Below are 18,071 nucleotides of genomic sequence, written 5' to 3'. Positions count from 1 at the left end.
TGTTTGAGAACTTGCGTCTTAGTGATGCTAATGGCTAAGCCAAATCTTCTGCAGGAGGCATTTAGCAGATTTATGTAAGTCTGAAGAGTTTCGCAAGAATTAGCCATCACGCATACATCATCCGCGTAGAGAATCTCTAAGATGGATAGTTTGGTTACGCGACTTTTTGTTCTGAGGCGAGAGGTGTTGAAGACACTTTTGTCTGTCCTTGTGTCGAGACTAATTTGATTACTACAGGCTTTGGTCGCGTCTCTCATAACAACTGCGAAGTAAAGTGAGAAGAGTGTGGGAGCCAGAACTCAGCCTTGTTTTACACCACATGTCACGGGAAACTGTTCTGAGAGCTTGCCCTCATGGCGGATTTTTGCCATCATGTTTTCATGAAACTGCCGATTCAAACTGACAATTTTGTCAGGGCACCCAGTTTTCTTTAGTATGATCCAGAGAGCTTCCCGTGGGACACGACCAAAAGCTTTTTCCAGGTCTACAAAGCACATGAACAAAGGCCGATGTTGCTCTAAGCTACTCGATAGCGATACGCTTATCACTTCACGTACGTAAAGCCAGACTTTTTATCTTTTTACAGTTCATGTTTGATGCCTCTCTTGCCTTCGGCGTAGAATATTGTCGACGAACCGTTGTACTGTAAGGGCGCCGCGGTCGTCAACCAAAGAACTTGTGTTAAGAAAAGAAATGGCACTCCAGGCCACCACTCCTCGTTATCGTGTCTTATGGCGGGCGACACACAGATTGGTTTAAATTTAAATAGAGATGGGGCCCCTCCACGCCCGCACCAACGTGGTGACCAAACCAAAAGTTCTACTGTCACCTCCGTAAACATGTTAGTTATCTAGTAGGTGGATCACAGGATGCTGGGCTGTGATGTTGTCCGTGCGTCTGGGTAAGGCTACGCATTAACACGGTCCATCAGGTGATAGATAGTGGACGAAACGCGAGTGAGGGTAGCGATTTGAAGAGCAGAGGGGAAAAAAGTGCCATGGCTCGTGCCGTGGGAAAAAAACCTCTGCGACAGCGGGATGGGTAGTAAGAGCAGTAGTGGCTTACTAGCTGCGATAGCTCATGCAAGGTTGGATTTGTTAGTATAGGTATCATGCATCATTACCGTGACAGGCGATGGCGATGTGTCCCAGTTGCTGCGGCTGCTACTTTCCTGGAACAATCAAGATCGTTATACAGTAGTGGGAGATCGGCCATAGATCATCTCACTGTGTGGGGGATGTGTGGAGCTTGTTTGCATGCAGTGTACGGTACGGCTTCCCTGTGTGGTGCCAGTTATTCGGCAGTGTATTTCAGCTGGATATCCAGTAAATGCGTCTGATTAACAGGGGCTCGCCTGTGCCGTTATGTTTGCGTAAGCTTGGCCATAGATGTTATGTCCTTGCAAGTATGTCTTTTGGTCTTTTATGTTTCCATCTATGTTTGTGGTCGTAGTTCCCCAGATTCAGAATAAACGGGTTCTGCGAATGTCTGGAGTTTCTGTATAGTCTTGTGGTGAGTTTGTGGATTACCTCCGTGAGAGTCTCAAGTCGGTATTCCCGGTGTAGGTCCGCGATGCGTGAGACAGGTTGGTATCCCACCGCTGCCTGGGGAGTCTCCAGACACATGTTCACTAGTCAATCAGCCTCAGTTCGAAGCGGGACTCGTCACTGACACAGTTCTACTCTTAACTATATATGACGGTAGTATCTGTTCCCGAAAGAACAGTTACCGTCAGCTTTGCTAGAACTGTAATGATATTTTAAATAGACACCCTAGCTGCAAGCAGGCGTTGATATACTTCGTTGGGGACATGTTGAAAATGTGTGCCCCGACCGGGACTCGAACCCGGGATCTCCTGCTTACATGGCAGACGCTCTATCCATCTGAGCCACCGCGGGCACAGAGGATAGTGCGTCTGCAGGGACTTATGATGGGCAAACATCTATTAGGCGCACTACTAATGTAGTGTTGTGGACATGTTGGGAATGTGGATCTCACGGGGAGCGTGCAAGGGACAAGTCCCTCCAGACGCACTATCCTCTGTGCCCGCGGTGGCTCAGATGGATAGCGCGTCTGCCATGTAAGCAGGAGATCCCGGGTTCGAGTCCCGGTCGGGGCACACATTTTCAACATGTCCCCAATGAAGTATATCAACGCCTGCTTGCAGCTAGGGTGTCTATTTAAAATATCATTACAGTTCTACTCGTCAGTGAGATCCCAGGCCGAAGACGTGACTGGAGAGACTCTGCAGACAGCGGTACGATACCAGCCTGAGTGTCGTCCGCAGTGTGGCCAGACACCGAGGAGTGACCAGGGGGTGATTGTCCTTACCGTAGAAGCGTCGCTGGCGTCCTTACAGCACAACGGTACGTCGACGGTATTCCACTGCCCGTCTTACTGCTCTTCGTGGCAAGCCATACTCGCGTTACATTTCAGCAATACAGGGTGATTCAAAAAGAATACCACAACTTTAGGAATTTAAAACTCTGCAACGACAAAAGGCAGAGCTAAGCAGTATCTGTCGGCGAATTAAGGGAGCTATAAAGTTTCATTTAGTTGTACATTTGTTCGCTTGAGGCGCTGTTGACTAGGCGTCAGCGTCAGTTGATGCTAAGATGGCGACCGCTCAACAGAAAGCTTTTTGTGTTATTGAGTACGGCAGAAGTGAATCGACGACAGATGTTCAGCGTGCATTTTGAACGAAGTATGGTGTTAAACCTCTTGATAGGTGGTGTATTAAACGTTGGTATAAACAGTTTACAGAGATTGGGTGTTTGTGCAAAGGGAAAAGTTCTGGACGGCCGAGAACGAGTGATGAAAATGTAGCACGCATCCAGCAAGCATTTGTTCGCAGCCCAGGAAAATCGACTCGCAGAGCTAGCAGAGAGCTGCAAATTCCACAATCAACTGTATGGAGAGACCTACGAACAAGGTTAGTTATGAAACCTTATCTGTCCGTAACTACCTGAACGTCAACTACCCGAGGCGATGGATCGGCCGCCAGGCAGCCCGTGACAGAGCACTTCATCACTGGCCTCCAAGAAGCCCTGATCTTACCCCCTGCGATTTTTTCTTATGGGGGTAAGTTAAGGATATGGTGTTTCGGCCACCTCTCCCAGCCACCATTGATGATTTGAAACGAGAAATAACAGCAGCTATCCAAACTGTTACGCCTGATATGCTACAGAGAGTGTGGAACGAGTTGGAGTATCGGGTTGATATTGCTCGAGTGTCTGGAGGGGCCCATATTGAACATCTCTGAACTTGTTTTTGAGTGAAAAAAAACCTTTTTAAATACTCTTTGTAATGATGTATAACAGAAGGTTATATTATGTTTCTTTCATTAAATACACATTTTTAAAGTTGTGGTATTCTTTTTGAATCACCCTGTATAATGTCAGCTCGCATGTGGCAAAAGTTTCTACTGCTCGTCTTCATGCTTGTCAACCCCTACTTTCGCCAACAATGTCTACATCTACATCCATACTCCGCTAGCCACCTGACGGTGTGTGGCGGAGCGTACTTTAAGTACCTCTGTCGGTTCTCCCTTCTATTCCAGTCTCGTAATATTCGTGAAAGGAAAGATTGTCGGTATGCCTCTGTGTGGGCTCTAATCTCTCTGATTTTATCCTCATGGTCTCTTCGCGAGATATACGTAGGAGGGAGCAATATACTGCTTGACTCCTCGGTGGAGGTATGTTCTCGAAACTTCAACAATAGCCCGTACCGCGCTACTGAGCGTCTCTCTTGCAGAGTCTTCCACTGGAGTTTATCTGTCATCTCTGTAAGGCTTTCACGATTACTAAATGAACATTATGCATCTGACTGCTCGATCGCTGAAGGTGCAGACGGTGGATGTGGCGTCAACCACACGCAAAACCTCTAAAAATCGCACGTGCAGTCAGCGCGTCCAATAAGGTGGAACAAAGGAGAGGACAGTTGTCTGATTACGGAACTGTCGGCCCCGTCCGGAAGCGTCGGTCGTCCAGCAATTCTCTCTCTCTGTCTCTTTCTCTCTCTGTCTCCCTCACGCACACACACACACACACACACACACACACACACACACACACACACACAAACTTATATACGCATATACACACACACCCGCGCGCGCTCCCACACACACAAACACACACACACACACACAGAGATAGAGAGAGAGAGAGAGAGAGAGAGAGAGAGAGAGAGGGAGAGGGAGAAATAGAGAATCACCGAAGCTGCGTATGTTCCGCAGCAACCTCAGACGTCGTCTGATCTTTGCGGCCAATCGGTTATTGTTTAAAAACGAACATGACCGCTGAAATCTTACTGCGCATCATAGTTCCTCCTGCTCTAGTAGTCTTTGTGTTCTTACATGGAGCCGTATACTTGAAGAAAGACAACATCTGAGCCAAGTTCGCATTTTTGAAACCAATATGTACGATGGTCAGTTTAGGTAAACAGAGTTACCATCATCTCATCTGTGAATAATGTACAGGGTGTTTCAAAAATGACCGGTATATTTGAAACGGCAATAAAAACTAAACGAGCAGCGATAGAAATACACCGTTTGTTGCAATATTCTTGGGACAACAGTACATTTTCAGGCGGACAAACTTTCGAAATTACAGTAGTTAAAATTTTCAACAACAGATGGCGCTGCAAGTGATGTGAAAGATATAGAAGACAACGCAGTCTGTGGGTGCGCCATTCTGTACGTCGTCTTTCTGCTGTAAGCGTGTGCTGTTCACAACGTGCAAGTGTGCTGTAGACAACATGGTTTATTCCTTAGAACAGAGGATTTTTCTGGTGATGGAATTCCACCGCCTAGAACACAGTGTTGTTGCAACAAGACGAAGTTTTCAACGGAGGTTTAATGTAACCAAAGGACCGAAAAGCGATACAATAAAGGATCTGTTTGAAAAATTTCAACGGACTGGGAACGTGACGGATGAACGTGCTGGAAAGGTAGGGCGACCGCGTACGGCAACCACAGAGGGCAACGCGCGCAGCTAGTGCAGCAGGTGATCCGACAGCGGCCTCGGGTTTCCGTTCGCCGTGTTGCAGCTGCGGTCCAAATGACGCCAACGTCTACGTATCGTCTCATGCGCCAGAGTTTACACCTCTGTCCATACAAAATTCAAACGCGGCAACCCCTCAGCGCCGCTACCGTTGCTGCACGAGAGACATTCGCTAACGATATAGTGCACAGGATTGAAGACGGCGATATGCATGTGGGCAGCATTTGGTTTACTGACGAAGCTTATTTTTACCTGGACGGCTTCGTCAATAAACAGAACTGGCGCATATGGGGAACCGAAAAGCCCCATGTTGCAGTCCCATCGTCCCTGCATCCTCAGAAAGTACTGGTCTGGGCAGCCATTTCTTCTAAAGGAATCATTGGCCCATTTTTCAGATCCGAAACGATTACTGCATCACGCCATCTGGACATTCTTCGTGAATTTGTGGCGGTACAAACTGCCTTAGACGACACTGCGAACACCTCGTGGTTTATGCAAGATGGTGCCCGGCCACATCGCACGGCCGACGTCTTTAATTTCCTGAATGAATATTTCGATGATCGTGTGATTGCTTTGGGCTATCCGAAACATACAGCAGGCGGCGTGGATTGGCCTTCCCTATTCGCCAGACATGAACCCCTGTGATTTCTGTCTGTGGGGACACTTGAAAGACCAGGTGTACCGCCAGAATCCAGAAACAATTGAACAGCTGAAGCAGTACATCTCATCTGCATGTGAAGCCATTCCGCCAGACACGTTGTCAAAGGTTTCGGGTAATTTCATTCAGAGACTACGCCATATTATTGCTACGCATGGTGGATATGTGGAAAATATCGTACTATAGAGTTTTCCAGACCGCAGCGCCATCTGTTGTTGAAAATTGTAACTACTGTAATTTCGAAAGTTTGTCTGCCTGAAAATGTACTGTTGTCCCAAGCATATTGCAACAAACGGTGTATTTCTATCACTGCTCGTTTAGTTTTTATCGCCGTTTCAAATATACCGGTCATTTTTGAAACACCCTGTATATACGCATATACACACACACCCGCGCGTGCTCCTACACGCACAAACACACACACACACACACACACACACACACACACACACACAGACAGAGATAGAGAGAGAGAGAGAGAGAGAGGGAGAGGGAGAAACAGAGAATCACCGAAGCTGCTTATGTTCCGCAGCAATCTCAGACGTCGTCTGATCTTTGCGGCCAACCGGTTATTGGTTAAAAACGAACATGACCGCTCAAATCTTACTGCGCATCATAGTTCCTCCTGCACTAGTAGTCTTTGTGTTCTTACATGGAGCCGTATACTTGAAGAAAGACAACATCTGAGCCAAGTTCGCATTTGTGAAACCAATATGTACGATGGTCAGTTTAGGTAAACAGAGTTACCATCATCTCGTCTGCGAATAATGTACATAAAGCGTAAAGCGTATTACATTTTGAGAACTAACGTACATGTCATAAATATGATACATAGACTGAATTATTATTACACATACCTCAGTACAGTTTGATGCATGTGCTCGACTTTAACTATCAACGTACTCTTCATCTTAATCAGCTGGACATTTGACATAAGATCCATAGGCATGTCAAAGTTAAAACCAGTATGCACAATGCGTTCTACGTTAAAAACAGAATTTACAAAACGTATCGCCAAGTTTCCACTGTCCAAAAGTATTGTCAATAAGTGTTACTGTGAGATTATTTTTCTTGTATCTGACGTTGTACAAAGATAGAAATTTGGAACATGACATGTTGTCTTTTTTGTCTTACAGTTTTACCTCAAATATGATTACGTTTGTTATTTCCGTTTTAGAAAATATTTTAGCCTCTACCTGCTACAAAATAATTTCAATTCTAAACCAGTGACCAAATTTTTTATTAAAAGTACATATTTTCAGATGAAAATGATATGAACACACAAGCGACCTCTAACAGCACTAAATACCAACATGTTCTCTATTAGCTTAATGCTGAGTGTCAGTACGGCGAGCCTCTTGCGTCAATGACGCATTCTGGATTCCATAATATCAGGCGGTCGCACTTCACGAAAAATTTTGTAAATACTGGTTTTAATTTTGAACATGCTATACACATTAATTTTAACTGTCACATGCCAGTCAAATGTCCAGCTGACTAAGATACAGAGTACACTTATAGTTCAAATTGGACAAATGTATTAACATGTACTAAAATATGTGTGATAATAATTCAATCCATAATAATATTTATGACATGTACGCTAGTTTTCATAATGTAATATCTCTTACACAGTATGTATGCTGTTCACAGATCAGATGATGATAACTCTGTTTACCTCAATTGGTCATAGAAAATATTGGTTTTAGAAATGCGATCTTGGCTGAGAATTTGTCTTTCTTCAAGTTGAATACTTACAAATCTACCATAATTACTCAGCATGAGCACGTTTACCGTATACTTGAGATTCAGAAGTAGATATCAACATTTCCACCAGGCTATTTGGGCAAAACATGTATTTTACTTAACACTAGTGACCAGTGACGAACTGCAGAAATGAATGTGAGCTCTAGAGCTGGACAAAAGCGTTCTTTTTCAGGGATAGGATCAGAACTACTCACTCACTGGAATTATCTAGCTGATATTCGTGACACACCACTTATCATTCACTTACTAAATTATATAAACGGAAGTCGCCTTGCTTTCTTAACTCAGGTCACTGTTCACATATTTTTGTTTTGATCCTGTTTTGTAAGGAAATTAATAATTTTCTTTTGCTTTTCTTGTAATTCTGAAATTTCTGAAAAGTCTTCGGAAGAATTAAAAATATCGCAACAAAGTTCTGAATATTTATAAAGCACAGAAATTATAAAAATAAAACTCAGTTTCCAAAATGTACATAATTTTATTTTAAACAAAAAAAGTAAAAAATACAACATAACTGAAATTAATTTTGTACTAACCAAAGTTATCTACCGTCGTTGTTTACAATAAATACGACAAAGTACGTATCTAATAAGAGAAAACTAGTCAATATAATAGTTGCGCTTGCGACGAAACGCCGTATATAAAAACCCGATTTTCTGAGACACATACCTCGGGTTCTATTAGTATAGAAAGGTAGGTTGGATGGTTGGTTTGGGGAAGGAGACCAGACAGCGTGGTCATCGGTCTCATCGGATTAGGGAAGGATGGGGAAGGAAGTCGGCCGTGCCCTTTCAGAGGAACCATCCCGGCATTGGCCTGGAGTGATTTAGGGAAATCACGGAAAACCTAAATCAGGATGGCCGGACGCGGGATTGAACCGTCGTCCTCCCGAATGCGAGTCCAGTGTCTAATAGAAAGGTAGGGTCAAGTGTCTTAGATAGCCCTTGGACCAAGGGCCATTTGTATACCCAACAGAACTATCCTGAAGTACAAAGTTTGAATATTGCACATTTACGCTTGCTTAGGAAAATGGAGCAAATCGATTGGTTCTTTTTGCGTAAGATGTAGTATACGATGCGCCATAATTGGCTTATGGAGGCGCCATTTAGTTCAGGGGCTTGGTTGTAATTTTTACGATATGTTCCTAAAATACCGATCTCGAACAGCCCTCAAAAATTTCTCGACATCTTTATTCGTTTCCGAGATACAGAGGTTCAAAGCTACCCTACTTGGAAACGTAAAATACAAAGTAAAATCCGGTGTGAGGTGAAAACGTAGATTATAAATGGAAATATCACGAAGAAGTATGTGATAAAGTGTCTCCATTATCATCACCATAACGGTTCTGGAAAGTCAAAGTCACCTTGTAGCACTGAAGCACATTCAAAATTTTTGTGCACAAATAATTTTGTCTGATGTGTAAAATTAGTATTACATGATTTCAGTTTCACATAAGTAAGCTAATAAAATTTTGCTGACACATAATGCTCTTTTCATACGAGTGACATGCCGTGCCGCGGCAGGGAAAAGAAGGGAACCAGCGGAAAAATGCTCCTACTGAAGTACAAAAAAGGCGAATATGCTCCTCTTTATTAATATATTCTGAGTGGAAAGTGGGGTACCAGCTACCTCATTCTAGCTTCATCTACAACTTTATAGAACTTAGCAAAAATATTGGCATGGAAACATATTTGCGATATTGTATGCTGAGAGAGAGGAGATATTGGCAGCGGGAGAGAGGCAGAGAAGTAATAAGTACTGGAAGATAGAAGACAGTAGTTGTGGTATATAAATTGCGAAGGACACAATGATGGCAGTGTGAGAGAAAGAGTAGGACATAGTGCCAGTGGGAGACGAATAAAGAGAGAGAGAAAGTGGAAGTGGATAGGAGCAACTGATGATTAGAAACAGAGTCTACGACAGTGACAACGAGAGAGATAGCTACAGTAAGAAGAGACAGCAACAGTGGGAAGAAATGAATGATGGTAGCAGTAAGAGAGAACAAGAGGGAGAGGGTGACAGTGGGAGGAGGCTAGTACTAGGACAGAACGAAGGAAACTGTGGTTATAAGGCATGGGACATGTGGTGTTACAAAATAAAAGTGATGTTGTTATTCAATGGAAAGTTGGAAATTGAGATTTAGCTTACTGTTTTATCAATCACAATTGGCGTAAGAATCATGGATTGACCATTGTCATAAAATATTGCATTATGAGATGTGATTAGTTTTTACTTGCAGTTTCGCGTGGCTTGAGGCAGTCACAACTAGCGTGCTATTGATTAAGAAATCGCATTATCATCTTTCTAATTACTTCATGATCGTAGATACGATCATACCCGGTTGTGAAGTTATTGTTATGACAAAACAATATCCTAAGGGACCAGAAAGTTCTTAAGGGCGCAGAAACAACTGTAACATCACACAAAAGGGAAATTCAATATTAAAGTTGATGCAAGAAGACGATAAAACAGTTTTCTTTTTATCAATGTAACACGCACATTGGACTGCTGATCTTGGTGTCTGTAATATTAGCAAAATGCTTAATTAAAATGAAAATAATACTGAGGAGATAATAGAAATGAGCACTGCTAAATGATTCAGTATTCCCAGAACAAATATTTATTATAACTAAAACCTATATCGTACCTTAAGCTTAATACTACAATGACGGTAGATTTTTATGTCCGTATCATATCCAGTGAGCGCTCTTTCATATAGCCATTCTCTTCTTTGAGTCGCTCGTGCGTCGTCACGGTAAGTTATAACAGTTCTTTACACTTCACTCAAACTTAGACATAACACGTTTATATACATTTAGGAAAAATTAGATCAGACTACCACAAATCTACGTCCGTCTTACTCGAGAAAAACAGTACAAGTCTTTTTAGCGCTCAAGGCTTCATTTGTTCTCCAGCGAACAAATTAGTGAAGGATCGCATATCTATCCGTATTTTTCTGTTTATATTGCCGCCCAAAGACGACGAATTACATTATTTAGAAAATTCCACCGTCGCCATGCGACGCCTCATTATACATTAATCATTATTTATAAACAAGTATTTGCCTTCTGGCTGAAAGTATTAACTACTCGTATTTGCTGTTTTAATGAAGTCAAAAATAGCGAATATCACAGACACTAAAAAAGAGAGACATACAGAGAAAATGGCAATGAGGTGAGTCGAATGAATTAATGAAATGGGCAAGTGGAAGTGTATGAGTGTGAGCGACTAACAGCGATAGATTAGTGGGTGTGTTTGAGCTACAGTTAGGAGAGCTTGTGGGGGTGAGCTGCATGTTAAGAAATTTTTTGGGAAAACTTTCACAGGTGCTGACGAAGGCAGAATCCGATAGTTGCTACGCCACTTTTCAATCACAGTCTTTTAATAAACAGGAGGATATTCGATTTTTTGGTGATTTATAAATAAAATTTGACTAATTTTTCTTGATATAAGTCGGTTTCGTTTCTCTGTGCACAGTTGTCGTGCTTCCGACAATGGAGATTCTCATTTCAAATCATGAGCGGAAACGTAAGGCGGAAAAGTTTTCTCTGCTTTCATTCAGCGTTCTGAAGAGCTCACATGCTTTCTCTTTCAAATCCTTTTTCATAGCTGATGTTAGCTGACCACAACAGTAACATACACATTCCGATCAAAAGTCAGAGAACAATGTATGTAATGCGGTATTATATCTCTTAAAAGAAAAAATAATGTTATGTTGTTTATTTAGCTAGCGGAAACACTCTCCTAGTAAATTTGTTTGAAAATACAAAAGAGATATAATGAGCAAAATAATGAATTTCGTAGGTTGCCAATTACGTATTATATCTGGTTTTATCGAGCGCCAGGCTCCCTACAAATTACTGTAAATGCAATACCGTAGTAGTACTCAGCTCTGAAATTATTACTATCACAAGTTTTAATAAAACAAGTTTTAATAAAATTATGTCACTGGATTACTTCAATTAATCTCACAGAATATTTTTACACAATTTCTTCCGCTCCAGCTATCAGACATTGTGCTGTGAAAAATATTTTTAAATGTACCGCGTAATGGCGGCTAATTGTTAACAGTCAGAGATTACTGTTACTCGCTCCGCAGCAGCTGGAAACATGCTAAATAATTTTCATTAAATATTCTTTTCATAAGATAAATGTGGCGTAGGTTCTTGAAATAACACACGGAGGTCACTTTATACTAATATATTCTTACTAGGACACAGTTTACACCATTAAATATTTGCAATTACGTTACGACAGAAACAAAATGCTAGCGCAGCACAATAGCTTGCGTACCTTATTCCAGCTCACACCAGAACGAACAGAACAAAACAGACTAGACAGAAGAATGAGCATTGCATTGTATTTTATACTCTAACAAAGATAATCACATTATAATCTCATACAATAAAAATAATGTCTTTTCTTCATTTATCGATATATATATTGTATATTTTTACAGTTAAATCAATGATAAATCAATGTTTGCAATTAATTTTGAGTCACATACTGTCGGTTTTATTTATGTTTCACCTTGATAAGGGTGAATATTGCAAAAGGGACACTACAGCGGAATTGACTGCTAAATACCACTAGACGTGGACCCGCCAATGTAAACACACGCAAGGAGTGTTGTGTTGTGAGTAGAGAATCAGGAACAGCAGGAAGGATCAGTCAGGGCAGCTCAGTGTCTTAGAACCTGGACTAGTCATAGGATGTCACCTGTCTAACAGATCAGTCACGGATATTTCAATGCTTCTAAAGCGGTCGAATTCCACTATTGCTGTTGTAATTGTGAAGTGGAAACGCCAAGGAGTAAGGTCGGCTAAACTAAGACCAGGTAAATCTCATATAGTGACTGACAGGGAGTGTCGAATATTGTCTAGGAAGGCTGTAAAAATCGCATGAAATCAGCGGGAGGAATCACTCGTGAGTTCTGAAGTGCTACCAACAGCCCAGTTAACACAATGAATGCGCGCAGGAAGTTAAAAAAAAGCGGTAGAATGATCGAGCGGCCCCTCACGGGCCAGGTATTTCTGCACTCAGTGAAGTGACGCTTCAAGTGAAGACCGACGCCACTGGACAGTGGATGAGGGTAAAAGAGTGATGTGGAGTGACGAACCACGTTGTACCGTGGGACAAGCCAATGGAAGGGTTTTCATTTCATGGATATCTGGAGAACATTAGCTGCCATCATATGCAGCGGCAACAATGAAATACGGAGGAGCTGGTGTTACGCTATTGCGCTGTGTTTCTTTGTTTATGTGTGGTTCTGTTGTAGGGAAGCAGCCTACTCACGCCTTATAAAATTCACATCAGTCTTTCCATTGTGTGCCCGCCAGTCCGCTGTAACTAGCTCTGACGTCATAAATGTTGCGCAATACTTTAAAAATCAAGTAAATAACCTGAAACGTTTCTAGCATGTCAGGAGTAATACTAAATCAATATGTGTTGAATATCAGTGCAATAACTTTAACCATTTTCGAAATTTGGATGTTTTTCTGTAAAAATCATTGGCGCAACAGGAAAGAGCTAGAAACTTAAGAATTTATATTTAGATTCCTTTTGCATAATAATTTAGTAGAAACAGTATTCTGGATCTCACAAATTAAAATTTTAGTTGAAATTCATGATTTTCTGGTTTTTGTCTTAGAAATTAAGGAAGCAAGATAGATTAAGTAGGCGAATAAATAAAGCTAGGATGTTTAAATTAAAGTAGAAGGGAGATCCGCTATAATCATAAAAATGTGAGAAGTTTCAACAGAATAACTACAAAACTATAGCTATAGCGTATCTCCAAAGAGCAAGTTCAGAGCTCGTCTACTGCGTGTAGTGTAATTAAATTAATTCTCTCGCCCAAAATTTTTGACTTAGCCACGTCAGACTTTTAGTATGATTACTTACTTGTGTGCTGATTGCACAATTAAATTTAAAGCTTCATCGACCATCAGCAAAGGAAGCAATGATTTATTCGATAACTTAAAGTGGTGCATTACTAGCCCAGCGTCTAGTCGGGAGAGCAGATTTGATCAGGCATTCCCTTAGCCGTCCGCACCGCGGATTTATATGTAAGAACGCTGCGCGAGAGAAGGAAGGCCTCAGTTCTCTCCAGACGCTGATTAGCGCACCACCTGTGCCAGGAGTCGCGTCGCGTCGGTATCCTTGATATAAACAGCCTCCGATGCAGTGATGAGTTACTCGGGATACGCGTAACCATGAAATCGTTTTCGAGTGAAGTGTTAATTTTGGGATGACGTTAATGATCTGTCTTTAGTTTGCGTATGTCGTATTTTCACGTGCAGCCGCAGGACAGACATTCTACCATTATTAGCGTGGCGTTTGATGAACATTATCGTCAAATTATGGCGAGCATTCACTTAAACATTTAATTTTAACAGTTATAGTTGCATCAGCGGGCCGGGCGGTGTGGCCGAGGGGTTCTAGGTACTTTAGTCTAGAACTGCGCGACCGCTACGGTCGCAGGTTCGAATCCTGCCTCGGGCATGGATGTGTGTGATGTCCTTAGGTTAGTTAGGTTTAAGTAGTTCTAAGTTCTAGGGGACTGATGACCACAGATGTTAAGTCCCATAGTGCTCAGAGCCGTTTGAACCATTTGAACACTGTTACTGTGTTTAAAAGAACTCTAAATGTAATCGGATATGTAAACATTTTATAGCATTGTGTACAGTGCACAGTAGGGGACAGTTTGGAGACGAAGACAATCAGAATGACAGTGCACGCTTAAAGAAAAATATGTGAGAAAATGTGTTGTGGACAATAACATTCATGAAATACAATTGGAAAGAAAATCAGCATTGGCCGTATTTTGTTGTTTTACTGTCAGCAAAATCAATTTTCGGTCACTTAGTGACCATCCTCAGTCCTGTAATATACAATTAAAATTAGTAGGCACTGGTATCATACATTCTGTGTATGTGATCGCTTTAAGCTTGTGGTTATAGCTTGATACCAGTACCTACTAATTTTAATTGTATATTACAGCACTGAGTGACCACAAATCGATTTCTCTGACAATAAAACAACAAAATACGGCCAATGCTGATTTTCCTTCCAGTTCTATCCACTATTTGGTCGTGATGCACACAACACGCCATGCAGTCGCCAATCAATTTATGAAATAGATTGGTCTGCCCATAGTTCCGCCCTTCAGGATGAGTTATAACGTCGACTTAGCTCCAGACCCCAACGTCTTATATAACTTTCTTGATTTCTGCTGTTGGGGGAGATTGGGCTGGTATTCCTCTACAGACGTTCAAACACCTGACTGAAACTGTCCCCAGCAGGATTCAAACTTCATAAAGGCGAAGGGTGGACACAACCCATAATGATGTCCACACATATGTGTCCAGATACTTTGATCGAATATTGTATCTAAATTCATATGATCAATGGCCTGTGTTAGTACGACCTGGAAATGTTTCTTACTATGATGGTCAATACATAGTCATATACATTGCATAGGGCACTGCTGCAGCAACCTGACCTTGAATTTCCACTGTGCTCATTGATGTTACTAGAGAGATCTTTCCGATCGTACATGGGACTGCGCCTTTTTTCTGAGTCCCCAGTTTCTCACTCCGTGCAAAGATCTAGCTCTTTAATCAGACCAGAAGCGGATCGCCCACACCTAGCACACACATCAAAAAAAGTTTTGCCTCAGCTCGGTTCCGAGAGTTCCTTAACCTGTACAAAAAATTGGAATAGAGGTCAATATAAACATCATTTCCGCCCTTTTTATTTCTCATGAAAACCACACATTGCATGTTGTGCAACTATGCAGTGAGATTTTCAAAGGTGGTGGTCAAGATTTCTATACACATCGGTACCTCCAATACCCAGTAGCATGTCTCCTTGCACTGATGCATGCCTGTATTCGTCGTGGCACACCATCTACAAGTTCATCAAGGCACTTTTGATCCAGATTGCCCCACTCCTCAACGGCGATTCGACTTAGATCCCTCAGAGTGGTTGGTGGGTCACGTCGTCCATAAACAGCCCTTTTCAATCTATCCCAAGCATGCTCGACAGGATTCATGTGCTGAGAACATGCTGGCCACTCTAGTCGAGCGATGTCGTTATCCTGAAGGAAGTCATTCACAAGATGCGCACGATGGGGGCGCGAATTGTCTTCCATGAAGACGAATGGTTCAAATGGCTCTAAGCACTATGGGACTTAACATCTGAGATCATCAGTCCCCTGGACTTAGAACTACTTAAACCTAACTAACCTAAGGACATCACACACATCCACACGTATCGTACTGCCGTTACGGCGCCTTCCATGACGGCCAGCGGCGTACGTCGGCCCCACATAATGCAACCCCAAAACAACAGGGAACCTCCACCTTGGTGCACTCGCTGGACTGTGTGTCTAAGGCGTTCAGCCTGACCAGGTTGCCACCAACCACGTCTCCGACGTTTGTCTGGTTGAAAGCATATGCGACACTCATCAGTGAAGAGAACGTGATGTCAGTCCTGAGCGGTCCATTCGGCATGTTGTTGGGCCCATCTGTATCGCGCCGCATGGTGTCGTGGTTGCCTCGCCATGGACGTCGGTAGTGAAGTTGTCCATCATTCAGCCTATTGAGCACAGTTTTAGTCTTAACACGACGTCCTGTGGCTGCACGAAAAGCGTTATTCATTTTGGTAGCGTTGCTGTCAGCGTTACTCCGAGCCATATCCGTAGATAGCGATCGTCCACTGCACGTAGTAGCCTTTGGACGGCTTGAGCGAGGTATGTCATCGACAGTTCCTGTCTCTCTGTATCTCCTCCATGTCTTAACAACATCGCTTTGGTTCACTCCGAGATGCCTGGACACTTCCCTTGTTGAGAGACCTTCCTGTCACAAGGCAACAATGTGGACGCGATCGAACCGCGGTATTGACTGTCTAGGCATGGTTGAACTACAGGCAACACGAGCCATGTACTTCTTTCCTGGTGGAATAACTGTAACTGATCGGCTGTCACCGGCCGATGTGGCCGAGCGGTTCTAGGAGCTTCAGTCTGGAACCGCGCGACTGCTACGGTCGCAGGTTCGAATCCTGCCTCTGGTATGGATGTGTGTGATGTCTTAGGTTAGTTAGGTTTAAGTAGTTCTAAGTTCTAGGAACTGATGACCTCAGATGAAGTACCATAGTGCCCAGAGCCATTTGATTTTTGATCGGCTGTCGGACGCCTCCGTCTAATAGGCTCTGCTCGTGTATGGTTGTTTACGTCCTTGGGCGGGTTTAGTGACATCTCTGAACAGTCAAAGTGACTGTGTATGTGATACAATATCCACAGTTAACGTCTGTCTTCAGGAATTCTGGGAACCGGGGTGATACAAAACTTTTTTTTGATGTGTGTACGTGTAGGTGCTGTAGCATAGATCGAGAGACTCTGGACTACATGCTTCCTCAGCGTTTATTGCAGTCGAGGACTGAATTGGTGAAAGACTTTCCTGCAATATGGTCCATCTCTCCATTGTTACTATCCTTAGTACTTGAAAGAGACGCCATCATCAACACGTAGTTGCCCGCAAGAGGTGGTGTACTCCCTCGACATACATGACGGCACGTGTGTGCGATGTATACTCACGACCTCGCCGCGATCAAATGGAGAAATGTACTTCCATACTCCTTGAGTCACCTTAAGGGTGCGGTGCAATCTTAAGATACCATTAAGTCCGCCCCCTCTCCCCTCCCTTTGAGAATGGTGCTTGGAAAATTATCGTCAATAGCTCTAATTCCTCGGTTTTTCTCATTTCGGTCATTTCGCAAGGCACATGTGGGAGAAAGCAATATGTTGTCCTACTTTTCGCGGAACGTACTCTTTCGGAATTTTTAAACCTCACCGTGTTGCACAATGCCTCTGTTTTCGCGTCTGTCACAGAAATTCTTTCAGCATCAGTGTACTGCTCTCGCAGCGAATAAACAATACTATGGAGAATCGCTTCGCTCTTCATTGGATCTTCTCTATCCCTTACATCAACCCTCCTTAGTGTGGGTTGCAGGCAAATGACTTCAGTCGAGAATCAAACGAACGAATGTTTCGTGAGCCACTTCCTTCGTTGACGAATTACATTTCCTCAGGCTCTGCCAGTGTATCGCAGCCCGACATCTGCTCTTACTAGTATTGCGTTGGTGCATAAGTGGGTTTCCCCATAAGTTTAATAAACACAACAAATACACATAACAGAGACTTTAGGCGTCAGTAATGTAGTCTATTTCATTATTTACAACAGTATGCAAACGCCGGGGTAACTTTTTCATACTGCAACTGTAGAGATCACGTGGTTTTGAGACGAAAGATTCGTAGAGCCAAGTTCGAAGCACATTTTCATCCGCAAAGAAAGTTCCTTGGAGGTTGTCCGATAGAGAGTGGAAAAGGCGAAAATCGGAGGGTACAAGATCAGGTGAATGAGGTGGGTGCGAAATGACTTTCCAATCTATCTACTGCATAGTGCTTTTTGTCAGTATAGCAGAATGCGGGCGGGCGTTATGGTGGAGCAACATCAAGTCACGCAGTGAGTCTGGGCGTTGTTCTTCGACTGCATGTGCAAGACGTCTCAGCTGTTAACAACGAATGTCCGGGAAGAAGTCGCAGCACGCCTCACAGTCGTTGTTCCACCAGATGCGTAACGTTA

General features: G+C 42.9%; 1 non-coding gene across 1 annotated transcript; it reads right to left on the bottom strand.

Moving 5' to 3' along the window:
* Window positions 1–1,824: 1,824 nt before the first annotated feature.
* On the bottom strand, window positions 1,825–1,899 carry Trnat-ugu (transfer RNA threonine (anticodon UGU)). Its single transcript has one exon. It is a non-coding gene; the product is annotated as a tRNA-Thr (tRNA).
* Window positions 1,900–18,071: the final 16,172 nt, after the last annotated feature.

This window comes from Schistocerca cancellata, chromosome 1 (genome assembly GCF_023864275.1).
Source record: "Schistocerca cancellata isolate TAMUIC-IGC-003103 chromosome 1, iqSchCanc2.1, whole genome shotgun sequence".
Classification (NCBI taxonomy): Eukaryota; Metazoa; Arthropoda; class Insecta; order Orthoptera; family Acrididae; genus Schistocerca; species Schistocerca cancellata.
This window is presented reverse-complemented; position numbering and strand designations above follow the sequence as displayed.